The sequence below is a fragment of the Canis lupus genome, chromosome 1, assembly GCF_011100685.1.
Source record: "Canis lupus familiaris isolate Mischka breed German Shepherd chromosome 1, alternate assembly UU_Cfam_GSD_1.0, whole genome shotgun sequence".
In the NCBI taxonomy this organism is placed as follows: Eukaryota; Metazoa; Chordata; class Mammalia; order Carnivora; family Canidae; genus Canis; species Canis lupus.
The window spans coordinates 15,401,828-15,417,632 of record NC_049222.1 but is presented as its reverse complement, the minus strand read 5'-3'; the positions used below and the strand labels follow the sequence as shown (position 1 = coordinate 15,417,632).

The 15,805-nt window shown below is 38.5% G+C and overlaps 1 long non-coding RNA gene across 1 annotated transcript in view; it reads right to left on the bottom strand.

Moving 5' to 3' along the window:
- The window catches only part of LOC119870715, a 60,814-nt gene extending 46,061 nt beyond the window's left edge, over window positions 1-14,753 (bottom strand). Inside the window, exon 1 of the long non-coding RNA XR_005353430.1 lies at window positions 14,684-14,753. This is a non-coding gene — a long non-coding RNA (uncharacterized LOC119870715). The remainder of the gene's footprint in view (window positions 1-14,683) is intronic.
- Between the last annotated feature and the right edge of the window lie 1,052 nt (window positions 14,754-15,805).

Here is a 15,805-nt window from a genome sequence, read left to right as displayed (position 1 = left end):
CTACCCTTTTTTGGATGCTGTTACAGAAGGAAGTGATATTTGAGACTGTGGCAGCTATCTTGTGACAATGAAAATCTTAGGCTGATCTAGAGATTGACTTTATTGAATCATGGAAAAAGCCTTGGAGCTGCCTTCTTCCAGAAATCTTCTTGGGAGAATAATCTCCTAGTTCTTATGACACTTTTACTCAGATACCGTGTTATTTGCAACTCAAAGCATCTCAACTGATAAAACCAACCCTCAGGAGTCAGGAGAGGGATGTGGTAATGAGCTCAAATGCTAAAGGCCTGCCTACTGAGTAGAGGGTATATCAATCCCATTCAAAGAGCTTGGCTGAGAATGAAAAAAGAGGAGTTCTCTAGAAGCAGATCTGAGTGATTTTAAGAAAGCCCAAAGGGAAAAAGAATGCTGGAGAAGCAATCCAAAAATGTTTGATACACATGACAATCCACCTTCATCAAAAACACCAACCTGCTCATCAGGAACCTGTAGAATCCCCATTAACTATGACGATAATCAGAAAATAGGCCCTTTTTGTCAGATTTCAGCTGAGCACTTCTTTCTGGGCATCCTACAAGTTCATCACACTTCAATGTTTAAAATAAAACTCCCATCCATTCCCCCTTAAAAGTCATTCCATCTGTTATATTCCACATCTCAGGGCATAAAATCTCTTTCACCAATTCAAATAAATCAGAAATTTAAAAATCATTCCCGACACTTCCTTCATCACCACTTCCCAATAAGGTAAAAACTTCTGTTCATTCCATATCCAAAATGTCTCTTGGTTCATCTCTTGCTGGTCGTTCCCATTTCCTCACCCTCATCCGTGTCCCATGCCCCATAGCAACAATGCCTGGTTGGACCTCCAGAGTGTAGACACATTTCACTCCAATGTTTCATATCTATTGGGATCACAAACATGACTGAATGATGTTTAAAACAACCCTTCAAAAATCTCTTATACTGTTTCTAATATAAAGCCTCAGACCACTTTGTGCTCTAAGTCCACACTTCAAAGCATGTGTCTAAATGCACTGTAGTAATTAAGCTAACAACAAGCAAGGTCATTTCAATCGAAATAATGTTTGTAAAGAAAACAGAGTAATACTTAGGGCAAAAGGGTAGAATGAGAAGCCAGGGCTTTGGAGTCAGCAAGTCCTGCACCTGAGTTTTAGCTTATTAGCTGAGTAAAAACTGGTTAAGTCTCTTAACCTCTCAGAGACCTCCTTCCTTCTTCTGTGAATATGGGGAGCATGATCCCCACTTTAGGAGCTGGCAAGGATTTGACATAAGGAAACAGAGGTTAAGTATGTAGTACAGCACGACAGTAGATACTCAACAAATAACTATTAGTGTTGTTTTTATTACTTGGCACTTACAAAATGCTGGGGTTCCTTCCTTATCCAGAACCAAGACTTGCAGAGATTAAAAACAAAATCCACAGATTCCATGTACTGTTGCTCATACAATTTTCGCATAAGAGAGCAGCAAGTGGTGACAATATGCAATTCTAATCAGCTTTTTTTATGCTGATTTCCCAAGTCCAAATCCAAGGAGTAGCAGCAAATTAAAAGGCAGAAAGGATGAAAACAACTAGTAGATGGCAGCAGGGAAGCTTAAGGAGACACCTTCACATACAGATGTAACAACACAAAATGCACAAGAGCAGAGCCAACAGCCTTCACTAGCTCAAAGGGACCCACCACGAGAGGGGCAGAGAAGAGCAGCACATGGTGGCTAACGACACAGATTCAGAACCCCGCTGCAAATGTCTGAACCCCAGCTCTTCTATAGGCTACTTTACAGTCTCAGACAAGTTTCTCAACCTCTCTGTGCTTCAGTTTCCTCTCTGTGAAATGAAGACAAACACTGTACCTATGTCACAGGGTTGTATGGAAATAAACGTGGAAGTAAATTACTTGAAGCTGCAGGGGACTTAAAACGGTACCTGACCCATAGTGAGAGACCAGAGAAGCACTCACTTCTATTGTTACAACATGGTATCAGCCAGAGTCTTATCTGAAAGACTGAATCATCAAATATTATGCTCTGTAGCGTCTACTTTTAAAGACAAGTGGCAATACCTTTGATAGTGAGTCTGGTGCTTATGGTAGGAAAATTTTAGGAATCTGAAATATTTACGTGTCTGTAATCTCACCAAGACTACCAGAAAAATGAGATACTACATTGAGATGCAGCACTTTTAAGTGGATGTTATTTTCAGTACATTAAAAGAAGTCTTTTCTTTCCCCCATACCTGTGGAACTGCAAAGAGACAGGGAGAAAGACAGGTTCTTAATAAAAGGAGTTCCTGAGCATGGCCATGGGAGGACCCAGCCTCAGTGGATATTCCCCAATGGGAAAGAGCTGGACTCCATCCAAAAGTTTCTTTCTTTCTTTTTATTTTTTTTTTAAGATTTTATTTATTTATTCATGAAAGATACAGAGAGAGACAGAGACACAGGCAGAGGGACTCCCTGCAGGGAGCCCAATGCAGGACTGGATCCCAGGACCCCAGGATCACACCCTGAGCTGAAGGCAGCTGATCAACCACTGAGCCACCCAGGTGCCTCTCCATCCAAAAGTTTCCAAGTGATATAAAGATCCCAGCCTTGTGGTTTGTGAGAATGCCACATCTCAGAACAAGGCTTCCCTACCTTGTCTTCTCTTTGCAGAAAAAGAAACCACATAAGACATTTATTTATTCCTATTCCCTTAACTGACAGAAGCCAAGAGCAGCGGTTCTTGCATTTTTCATAAAAAATGGGTGAAAATCGCTTACCAGATTTTTGTCAGTATGTTGTGTCAGGCTAGTAGGTATGTTCACTTTAGAGATGCTTCTAAATAGTAAATCACTCAGAAAATGCTGCACTCAGTTTTCAGTCCAACAGGAGATTAAAGCCATTTATCATCATCATTCTTAAATTGTTCATTGTATCTCATCAGGAGAAAGAAAACAGAAGTTCTAATTCAATCTAATTTTGACAGTAAGTTCATATAGTCTTCAATATTGCAATCCTTGGAACAAATCTTCTGAAAGTGGAAGTGCCAGCCTTCTGCCATGAAAACATAAAGTAGGGGTCTGTGCACCCCTCACAGTGTGCCATCTTTTCTCATGTAATTATTCCCATAACTTAGAAAACCTAAACAAAAGTATGAGTAGGCCGTTGTGGCCAAGATGACTGCCTAACAATATTTTTCAACTGCAGCTGTGAGCAGTAAGTAAATAACCAATACATCGATCAATAAAGTACCGATTTTATTTTCTTATAGAATCTTCAGGATTCTCTTAGCATTTAGGGATTAACTACAACTGATCAATTAAGTTAGTAATTTGCAGCTGAAGGACTATTAAAAGCTCCACATTAATATTTACTCTGAAAAAATAATTAGAAGCAAATCAAATTTGAGAACATAATAAAAATAACATCCCAATGCAGCCAAGTACTTTACTGCATCAATGTAACAATCTATTAGTAGACAAGTGATAAATCTGATACGATTTGCTCAAGAGATACAAAAAAATTGTTTCAAGGGCACCTGGGTGGTGCACTCAATTGAGCCTGTCCGACTCTTGGTTTCGGTTCAGGTCATGATCTCATGGGTTGTGAGACTGAGCCCCATCCATGTTTAGCATGGGCCTGTTTGGGTTTCTCTCCCTCCTTCCTCCTCTTCACCTCCCCCTGTTCTCTCTCTTTTTCTCTAAAATGAATAAATAAGTCTTTTTAAAAAAAAAAAGTTTCACAGAATTCCTACATTTTCCTAACAGAAGTAAAAATAATAGCTATTGGATCAAACACCTCGTGTGTGTCAGACCCTACGTTACAGTTTAGACCTCCTTTCACCATCTCGTCACCATATCCAGAAGATGGCATCACAGAACTCTATGTAAAAATGAAGGTCTAGAAATGTAGAGGAATTTGTCTAACACCTTATTTCCAAACCTAGGTTTTAACTCCTCATAATATACTACTTATACACATCGAAGAAAAAAACAAAAAAAAAGACTATTGTCTTAATGTGATAATTTATATATACTTAAACTAAACTAACAACCAATAACATATTTATGACAATCAAGAAATCAATGACTAAGAACATTAAGACCCCACATAAAAGATGTTAACAATTTATATAGAAGACAAAAGTAGACAAATATATGAAAAAAATGTAAATAGTATAATTTCTTAATGTAAGAAATCTTTTGTGTTTATCAAAAAGAGCAAACATTTCACATATAACACTCAGCTTAAGAATGTACTAGAACAATTACTCGTGGAAGGGCAAACATCTATAACTTCTTGGATAGATATTTGTCAGTAAATACTCTTAGACAATTTATTACCTTTTGTTCCAATAATCCCTATGTTACATATTTGCCCTAAGGAAATAATTAGAAATTTATGCAATTTATAATAGAGAACATTCTTTGAAATGTTATATCTAACACAGAAAACTGGAAACAGCCTGACTATGGAATAATAGAGGAAGGGTCAGGTTAATTTAGTTCATCCTGATGACAAAATATTAAGCCAATTTCTAAATGTTATTTGAGTATTCACCCAACTTAAAAGTATTTTGTATCAAAACATAGCCAGCTATGTTAAATGAAAAACAGGATAGCATTTTTATATCTAATACTATCCTAATTGTGTACCTATGTATTAACTGAAAAAAAAAAAAAACCTGAATAAATACATGATAGTGTTGGCAGTAGTTATTTATGTGTGGTGAATGTATGGTTGATTTTGATTTATATCTTCACACATTTCTGCATTTTACAAAATCTCTACAAGGAACTCAGATAAATGTTATATTATTTTAAAATGTTATAAAAAAAAACAAGAGGGTCTCAACTAATGGTATCCTGTAGGTAGAAAGTCTGAGACTATTTCCATTTTTTTCAGCAAGAAGCTCCAGTAGTAGTGATCTATCTTCACCTATACTTGCACTCAGCTTTCACAGGTTAGACAGGCCCCCGTCACACTGTTGATGTTCATTAGAGTAAATGAAGACCAATGACCATCAGTGTGGTCCCTATGGCAAATACACCTTTCTCACTGTTCCAGAGCCTGGCTTTCTTAACCTCAGCAATCAGTTCTGCCAAAAGAAGCAGGGAATGGAGGAGTGAGGAGCCTGAGGTAAACAATTGTCAGGATGTGTGCTCAAAGTGTTAACAATTCGTTCTTAAGTGTAATGATAAAATGGTCACTGAGTCATGGTTCTTGTCCCAGTCACCCTCAGACCATTAACTGTGAGAACCTACAGGAAGATGCAGTCCCCCTTTGGGATACATGTCCAATTGTCCAATTACTCAGTTCAATGAAGAGCAGTTCTCATTTGGCAAAAAGGTTGGAATTCATGCAACTCTGCTAAATTTCTTGATGAGATTTCCAGAGTCAAGGGCCTTCACACAATACTTTCTAGACTTTCTAGAGTGCTTTCTAGACAAGCTCGTCCATCCTCTGAGCAAATTCCCCTCTGCATTCTAAATAGACACAGAATAATGTACACAGTCATAGAACAGATGTAAATATATGTTTGCCAGGTGGCTACATTGGACATCCAGAGTCAGACAAGATAGACTTATTGTCTTCTACTGCCTTCTAGCACCAACAACACCTACCCAACTAAAGTCAATATCTATTTGTCCGTGGTGGGGGACTATCAGAAAAAATTATTTCAGATCCTAAACATTGGTTATATTAGGGCAATGGATCAATGGAATTATTCTTTTCATTGCAACTTTCTGTAATTTTTCCAAATTTTCTCTCCTTAAATATATAGTACCTTTATAGTAGGGGGAAAAACCAACTTTAAAATGCTTAATGTGGGGCACCTGGGTGGCTCAGTGGTTGAGCGTCTTTTGGCTCAGGTGGTGATCCTCGGGCCCTGGGATCATGTCCCCCATCAGCCTTCCCACAGGGAGTCTGCTTCTCCCTCTACCTATATCTCTGTCTCTCTCTCTTTTGTCTCTCATGAATGAATAAATAACATCTTTAAAAAATTAAAGTGCTTAATGTTCTCTGCCCTGGCAGAAATTAAAACCCAGCAAGGAGGACAAAGTTTTACAAGTGGCTATTTGATGGTATAAAGAGTGCTACCTACACAGTGCCAAGGTTTGGGAGTCCCCAGGGAAAGGAAAGTAATTCTGTCCAAGTAGAAAGAGAAGCCATGATGTTGAGTGAGCTTCAGAGAGAAAGCAGCTTCTGAAATGGGCTTTGAAGGATGAGTAATATCTTTGTGTGATTGAGAAAACACTCCAAAGTAGAGGTCAGCATGAGAAAGCTCAGACATGAAAGTCCAAAATACTCTAGGGCATTTAATCTGGGGTGACAGTCCTTATTTATGTGGCCACCCAAACTGTCAACTATTCCAACCCAATAATTAATCTTGATTAACTTGTAAGTCTTGTATATGCATTTGGGTTAAAATTGATTTTTTATTTCTATGTTTTTACACTAAATGAAACTATGTGCTTCATCTGCCTCAATATGAAAATCAGTTTCAGTTTAAAACATGAAACTGATTTCAAAATTAAACAGATTTCAATGTTCAGTCAATTCATTTAATTTGCATTTTAGAGATTTCTGTTGAGAAATTATAATGGTTCCTCACAACTCATTATTTCTTAGCTATTTGATTAAAGGTTTTGTAACTTAGCTAAATCAGGTGTAGAACAACATTTAGGAAAACATATTTAAGTGGTTATATGACATATGTGAGGATGTGAACTGTATTATAAGCATACAGTAATAGTTTCTGGTGGAAATCCTCTCAGTTAGTTTAACCAGAGACTCCGCTGAATCAGCATAAAGCCAGTGGGGGAAATCATCTGATAGTGACAAAAAAGACTGCTGGAACAAGGAACAGAGGACTGGGGCTTTGGCCACAGTTCCTCCATTTACCAGTCATAAGATTATGGCAAATGACAAGCTCTGACTCTCAGTTTCCAAATCCATAAAAGATATAATAATACTATGTATTCCTTACTTTTTAGGATTATTGAAAATCACGTAAGAATGTACATTCATCACTTATGCAAATGTTAAAGACCTTAGAGATAACTTTATTAGGTTTCTAGATTTTGCTTCATCTGGGGATCCCTAACAAGATGCAGGAAGAGTGGAAACAGGATGAAGGACATTGCTGCGAATAAATAGAGTCCACTCTCTAACATCCTCATTTTCAGCTGAGCAGCCTGAGACTATCTGCATTACATTTTGAGCTCCAGAAGTTTCCATTTGAAAAAAATGCCCAATGGTTTAAAAGGATTGAAAACTAGAGATTTATTCCAATTTCCTCATATTACAATGAAAAAAGTAAAACCCAGAGAAGCTAAGTAATTTCTCCAAGATTAAGTAACTAACTATAAAGCAGCTAGGCAACTAAGAAAATCCAATTGAGCCACCCATCCCAAAGCTCAATGCCTTGTCTGGTAACCACATGGAAGAGTCAAATAAACATGACGTACTGACACAGAAGTGTACATGGGAGCTGGGACATCACCTGTACAGTATGAAAATTCTGTTCGGCAATTATAGTTCATTCACTAATCTGAATATTTATTCAATAAATACTAAATGTCAGATGTGTGCCAGACATTGTTCTAAGCACTGGTCTAAACACTAAATACAATTCCGTTTCAAATGAAGCTATGACATCTCAGCTTAAAACTGGAATACAACATCCATTTTGGCTGAAATTGATGAATGACAGGCAAAGTATTATAAATTTAATTACTGTCTATCCAAAAGCACCTGTAATTCCAGTAATGAAATAAACATTAATCTACTTGTTTCTGGGGCCACCCTCCCTGAATTTCCTCTTATAATTTCTTTCCTTCTATCAAAAGCTAACACTCCATGTGAGAAGTACATTTCCTGTACTCTTACCTTCAAGGAATTGGAACCTGCAGGCACTTCCTTTCTCCTCTATTTATTTTTTTCCTATTTAGAGATCATTCAGCAGCAGATAAATATGTTCCAATGTCTTCCATATTAAAAGCAAGACAAAAACCTTTCCCTTCATGCAACTCGGTTTCCTTTCTTAATTTCAAAGCAGTTGCTTCTGGGAAGAGTTGCCTTCAGCTACCATAGCCTTTCCAACCTTACCACTCCCATCCCACATCTATGGTAGAAGACAAGTTCCTCTGTTGCTCTCCTCAAGAACATGAGAAAGGAGATCCTGTCACTATTGCATCCCCAGCACTAAAACACCAGCTATCATATGCCAAATTCAGTAAATATTGTTGTATGAATAAATCATATAGAACCATACAGTGATTTAGTGAATTATATACCATACAGCTTGCCAATTTCTCATGTATTTCTGAAGGAGGGTCACAACATATGCTTAACTTTTGACTTGCTCCAAAATTAAAACACTTCAATCAGTATTTGAAAAAAAATTTATAATGACCCATAATGCTAGAGCAAAAGTAATCTACAAATGCAGTTCAATCCGTACCAAAACCATAATAGGATATTTTTGTAACTTGGAAAAATAATTCTAAAATCCATTTTAAAAGAATAAATATTTTTAAATAACTAGGAAATTTTGACAAAGAAGAATAATGCAAGCAATTGCACTACCAGATATAAAAATTGCATTGCAAAATAACAGTAATTAAAACAGTGTGAATCTGGCACAGGATAAGGGATCAGAAACAGAATACAGAGTTCAGAATTGAGCTCAAATATATCCGAAAGTTTTGTAAATAAAAAAGATAGCACTTCAAATCAGGGAGGGAAAGAGTGGCTATTCAATAGAAGGTCTTGGGACAACTGACTAGCTACTTGCTAAACAAGTAACCCTTCCTTACTCCTCATACCAAATTCCAACCAAATTCATAATAGAAAATAAGGACTGGAAAATAATTTTACAGCCTTGGAGTGAGGAATGCCTTTTGAGTATATTAACAAAGCTATCATCATAAAGAAAAGCGCTGACTGATGACAGACCTAAGTACTTAAAAGTGAAAAAATATATATGGTAAAAACAAAACAAAATGAACTAGGAAATTCTGTCAGTGAGATTAAAAGGCAAACAAAAAACCAGCAAACATTTTTGCATCATATATATAAAAAATGTTACAGAAGAGTGATGCTAAGTCAACAGGGAGAAGAATATCCTGATAGATAAATGGGCAAAGGAAATTAAAAGTAACCCACCAAAGAATAAATATAAATGGTCAGTCAGTAAACATGTGAGAATATAGTCAGTGTCATCAGGAATCAAAAGGATGCATGTTAAGATATTAAATTTCCTTTAACTACTATCTTAGCCAGCTAAAATAAAAAAATATTGACAATATACTGGGTTGGCAAATGGAAAGCAGAATTCTTAAACTTTTATTATGAGCAAATAAACTGACAAAGTTTCTGGGAGTTCGTTTGGCATCAAATGTAAAATATCCATTAAGGGAATAACCAGACAATTAATACATAAAGGGTATTCTTTGCAGAGTCATTTATAATTGAAAAAAAAAGTCTATCAATAGGATATTATTGAATATGTCATTATTGATCCACATGAACTACTATGGAAACCTAATTAGGTGAGCCTACATTTTTGAAATGTAGAAAGATAATCCACAATACGTCAAGTGAAAAAGGAGATTAAAAAACTATTCCACCAATAAAAAAAAAAAAAAAAAAAAACTATTCCACCTCCTAAATATTTCTTAAATGAGTCCTCTTCTTTCATCTCCATTGCCACTCTGGTGCAAGCTAATATCCTCTTCTCTTTCCTGCTCCAGTCTGCTTCCTGCAACATCTCCCAAGGCAGCTCTGAGACTGTTTTCCAGTGCTAAGACTTGCTTATCTCACTGCTCACTGAAAAAGTGTCCTACCCCTTGGCCATCTGGTTCCTGCCTACTCCTCCAGCTTTCTTGCCTCTCTCCTGCTGGTACCCCAGCCTCAGTGGCCTTCTTTTAGTTCTTCTGTTACACCTGGCCTACTCCAATCTTGGTCCCTTGCAGTTGTTCTGGAACCTTCTCACCCACCGTACAGCTATCTCTATCTCATGATATGCCTGTCAATGCCCCTGCCTTTTCAGAACTCAGCATAGACACCATTACTTCAGGAAAGTCTTCCCTTTCCATACACTATAGGTCAGCGTTCTCTTTATATACTCTCATAGCTCTCTTACCTTTTCTTTGATCACCTTATCACAGTTCACAATTTTTTATTTGTAGATTATATCATTACTATCCATTTCCCTCCAAAGGTCAAGGCAAAGACCATGTCCATTTGCTTTATCATTATATATCACTGACATGTATTAAACACAATTTAGAGACTGCCATGTATCATGCACTGAAGTATCTCATAAGTGAAGGAAGGAAAGGAAGGTGAGAAGAGACGAATGAGGATAGTGCTGTTACTTGAAAATCAATAGAAAGAGCTAAAACCACTTCTTGACTATCATAATTAAAAATGTACACATTCATCATAGATTTTGAACCATGAAAGTAGTACACAGACACCTCACCTAAGAAGATATATAGATGGCAAATAAGGTTTTTTTTTTAAGATTTTATTTATTTATTCATGAGAGAAAGAGAGAGAGAGGCAGAGACACAGGCAGAGGCAGAAGCAGGCTCCATGCAGAGAAGCCTGACGTGGAACTCAATCCGGGGTCTCCAGGATCACACCCTGGGATGAAGGCGGCACTAAACCGCTGAGCCACCTGGGCTGCCCTTTTTTTTTTTTTTAATATTTTATTTATTTATTCATGAGAGATGCAGAGAGACAGAGACAGAGACACAGGCAAAGGGAGAAGCAGATGGCAAATAAGTTTATGAGATGTTCTGTATCATAGGTCATCAGGCAAATACAAATTAAAACAATGAAATACCACCACCGCATACCTATTGGAATGGCCCAAATCCATGATACTGACACCACCAAATGCTGACAAGGACACGAAGCACTAGGAACTCTCATTCATTGCTGGCAAGAATGCAAAAATGGTACAGCTAGTTTGAAGGTCAGTCTAGTGGTTTCTTACAAAATTAAGTATACTCCTATCATACAATTTAGCAATTCCACTCCTTGGTATTTACCCAAAGAATTTGCAAACTTAGGTCTGCACAAAAACCTACACAGAGATGTTTACAGCAGCTTTACTCATAATTGTCAGAACTTGGAAGCAACCACAGTGGTCCTTCCATAGGTGAAGAGATAAACTGTGGTACTTCCAGACCATGAAATATTCAGGGATAAAAAGAAGTGAGCTATCAAGCCATGAAAAGATACAAAGGAGACTTTAAATGCATTTTACTAAGTGAAAGAAGCCAATTTGAAAAGGCTACACACTGTATGACTCCAACCAAATGACATTCTGGAAAAGGCTAAAACTATGGAAACAGTAAAAATATCAGTCGTTGTCAAGAGTTGAGGGGAGAGATATATGAAGAAGTGGAGCACACAGATTTTTAGAGCAGTGAAAATACTCTGTATGGTACTACAATTGTGGGCACATGTCATTATTCATTCGTCTACACAACACCAAAAGTGAACAGTAAGGAAACTATGGACTTTGGATCATAATGATGTGTGTGTGTCAACGTAGGTTCATCAATTATAACAAATGTGCCACTCCAGTGGGGAATGCTAATAGAGGGAAGCTGTGCATATGTGGGGGCAGGGGTGATATGGGAACTCTCTACTTGCACTCAATTGTGCTATCAACTGAAAACTGCCCTAAAAATAGGCTCTTTTAAAAAAGTACTAAAGGGTTTTTTTCCCGTATTTATCCTTCCCAAATCAGAGGCTCAATGATGCATTGCCTGGTTATGGTTCCTCACTGCCACAAATGAGATGGCAAATTCATCTCTAGTGCCTGGATCACTGTCTGGGTCAACTTTATGGGACTTTAAGCATTCCAATGCCAAGAATCAGACCCATCTGTAACCCAGGGACCTGATGTCTTAAATGCTGTCAATAACAAAGCCAATCCTACCTTCCATTTGCATAAAATAAATCAGAAATTCTATTTTGAATCAATGATTCCAGATTTCCACTTCTCACCCCCTCTTGCCCTAAGATCGTTCCTAAGATAATTTCACTTTCTTAGGGAAATTTCACTATATATCCAAAAGGGTAAGATCAATTTCCTCTTCATCTTCTCTTTTTTCTTACGCTTTCTACACCATACACCACAACACCTACCAAATCCTAACCACCTTTAAACTCAGGGCAGACATTTTGCTCCCATGGTTATCAAGTTCTAGTCCATGGATCCCAGCTCCACATTGTATTTTTCAATATTGCAATTGCATTGGCAATAATCAATGTTTATCTGTTGGTGCAAAAAGAGTCCAGGTCTAAGTGCAGAGCCTAGCTCATTTCTCCTAGCTCATTCTGACCTCAATTAGGAAAGATGAATGCTATGAAGGGAGCAGAAGACCATAGTGATTCAAGGTGGTTAGTGATTTTATTTTTAAAGGATTCAAGAAACTTACTGTGCATTTTGGCATCAAATATATATGATATAAACTGTGTATAACTGTAGGCAGATTGGCACCTGTGGATAGTGGGAGGCTGAAGATTTACAGTCAATATTTAGTCAACAGCTCAGTCACTTTGCTCTGGATATAAATGTCTCTGACTTCTTTCAAACATTATTTTTCACTGTGTTTACAAGCTCATGTAATCTTTTTCCTGACCAGTTATATAAAAATAATTTTTTAAGTAATACATTTCAAAGACATCTGACATACTAGAAAATGGGTCTGCAAGTGTGCTTATATACATGGTGTAATTGAAAGATTACGGTAGGGAAGACCTTCAGGAGGTCGTTTGACATTTTCGGAAATGAGATCCCTTACCTGTATAATCAAAAATAAGCCAAATCAGCTGCAAGACTTCACCTCCCTTCTCAAATCATCTTTTAATTTATGTAAGTAACAATCTGCTCCTATCTCACATAGCATTTATCAGATTCTACTCCTGTTTTCGTTATCTGAGTTTTTCATACTCCACTGGCTCCTTCTACCACCACCAACTCCAGGTCCCTGAAGCCAGGGATGTTGTTTCAGTCTATCAGTATATTCCCTGTTATACCTAGTAAAGTGTCTTGAATGCTCAGGTACTCAGAATGAATACTGAATGAATTGGAGTGTCCAGAAGTGAGCAATGTCCCTGACACCCACTATTCTGGCTTGAATTGTGTCCCCCCAAAATTCATATGTGGAAGTCCTAATCCCTGGTACCTCAGAATATGACTGTATTTGGAACTAGGGCTGTTGCATAGAATCAGTTAAAATGAACAGGGTGGGCCCCAATCCAAAATGACTGGTATCCTTATAAAAAGGGGAAATTTGGACATAGACACAAGCACAGAGAACAGCATGCAAAGATGAAGGTAGGGATCTCAGGGATGCTTTTACATGTCAAGAAACACCAAAGATTCTCAGCAAACTACCAGAAATTAGGAGAGGGGCATGGAGCAGATTCCTCCTCAGAGTCCCCAGAATGAACCAACGTGGCCAACACTGTGATCTTGAACTTCCAGCACCCAGAGCTACAGACAAGTAATTTCTGTTGCTTAAGCCATCAGGTTTGTGGTTCTTTGTTACATCAGCCCGAGCAAAGTATACCCACTGCATTACCAATAGCTGCCTCTCTTGTAGTTATAAAGGGAACCCCTGAGGCCACAACAGCTGCTAGAAACCCAAGCCCACTTGGCCAGTATCATCAAATCCCCATCTGTACCTGGTCTGTACACCTGACCACGCCCCTTCCCCTGCCTACCTATCCACCTTCCCACTGGGCCTGGGAGACTTCCCATATGCTTTACCTTTTCAGAGAATGCTCCTTCCACTTCCTTGCCTTAATGGAAAACTCTGCTCCCCCCAGAGGAACTGCTGTCTGGAACCTGCCACTTTCTTAAATGGAGGCTGGTTTGTCATTAGTGCCTCTCACTCCGCCAAGCCAAGAATTTGAGTTGCCCAAGACTACCACTTCCTTTTCCCTTTGCAAACTTTCCTGCTTAAGTTGCACACTATACCCAGTGGCTCCCTGTTACCTGCCATGTTACCTTCCCATTCACCGACAGACCAAGGTGGTTAAGAATGTAGGCGCTAGAGCCAGACTGCCCAAGTCTGAGAACCAGTTATGAGACTCGCCAGCAATGTCACTTGGGCAAGTCCATCAACTCTTGTGAGCCTCAGTTTCCTTGTCTATAAAATGGGGGCAATGATAATATATAAAGCTTGTGAGCCTCAGTTTCCTTGTCTATAAAATGGGGCAATGATAATATATAAAGCTCTTAGAACAGTGCACTGCACCTAATAAACGCTGAAGGAGTATTAGCTACTGTTAGAACCGTTTCTAGGTCTGAGTTGTCTTCTTTATCTCTACCTTGCTGATTGTCTTCTTTCTTGGTGCCTTCCACATTCATGTGGATGACCCCTGCCAACTCTGGCTTTCAATTCCTTGATCTCCTTACTTCCAGTGACCTTCTCCTTCACACTATCTGAGCCACTGAAGCCCTTGATCACATTCCAGCCTCATCAATTCCAAAATCCATACCATCTAGAACTTCTGACACTAAAAAAACCCTATTCTCTGATCATAACCTCCAATCTTTCTGTTTACTTGTGCAAGTGCCCTCACTATAAACAATCTACCACCTCCCATGACAACCCAAAAATGCCATTCTCAGTACTTACCAGTCTCCTCCATCTTCATCTGCCTCCAGCAGTCTTCCTCTCTATTCTGGTACTCAACCAGGTGAATACTGCTAAAGAAAATTATAAAATAATTTAAACTGGTACAGTGGCCTTGGCATTTTAAAATATTTCCCTCCCTTCCATTAGTTATCCATACAACAGCAAGGTTGTTCCTTTTAAATATGCTGATAGGCCTGACTCTGTTGACTCTCACACAACTGGATGCATGAGCTGTCTCTGGCTGCTGGTTCCCAGTTCAACCCTTGTCATGCTCATTAATCTTGATAATGGATGGCTGTTTCAAGAGGCAAATGGGAACCCTCCAAGCCTAACTTCCACTCCTAGGTTCTCTCCTGAGACTCCCACTCCCCCAAACAACCTATTTATGGCTTTACTACTAGGTGTGGGATCTAGTTAGGAGAATAGTCTATGAAAAAGTGTTCATTTCTTTTTATAAAAGGAAAGCAAAACTTTTTCAGAAGAAGAACAGGTACTTTCCCAATAGACCAAGAAACCATCCATCCCCCTCTGAGATTGTGCACCAGCCTTGTAGTGAAGCCAGATTCCCAACTCTCTCCCCAGGCGGAGTATCTCCATCCATGACTGTGTGTGTGTGCATGTGTGCATACATGCTTGCATACGTGTGTATACACAAGTGCATGCATCATCAGCAAATTAGGAGCAAACACCACTGAGGGGGTATTGAATTCACTTTTTTTTTTTTAAGATTCTATTTATTTATTCATGAGAGACACAGAGAGCGAGAGAGGCAGAGATACAGGCAGAGGGAGAAGCAGGCTCCATGCAGGAGCCTGATGCGGGACTCGATCCTGGGACTCCAGGATCACGCCCTGGGCCAAAGGCAGGCGCTAAACTGCTGAGCCACCCAGGGATCCCCCTTGAATTCATTTTTACCTTGATGGCCATTTCTCAGACTAAAGAACAGTATTCTGACTTTAGCGGGTACTGCTAAAAGACCAACTATTCTTTAGAATAACTATTTTAGAAAAATCACAGTCCAAGTTAGAAGCCATAAAAATCATTTTCAGAATTCACCTTTTCTAGGTATTCTTCGTGAAACCAGTAATTTAAATTACTAAAAATGTTCTTAAAATTTTAAAA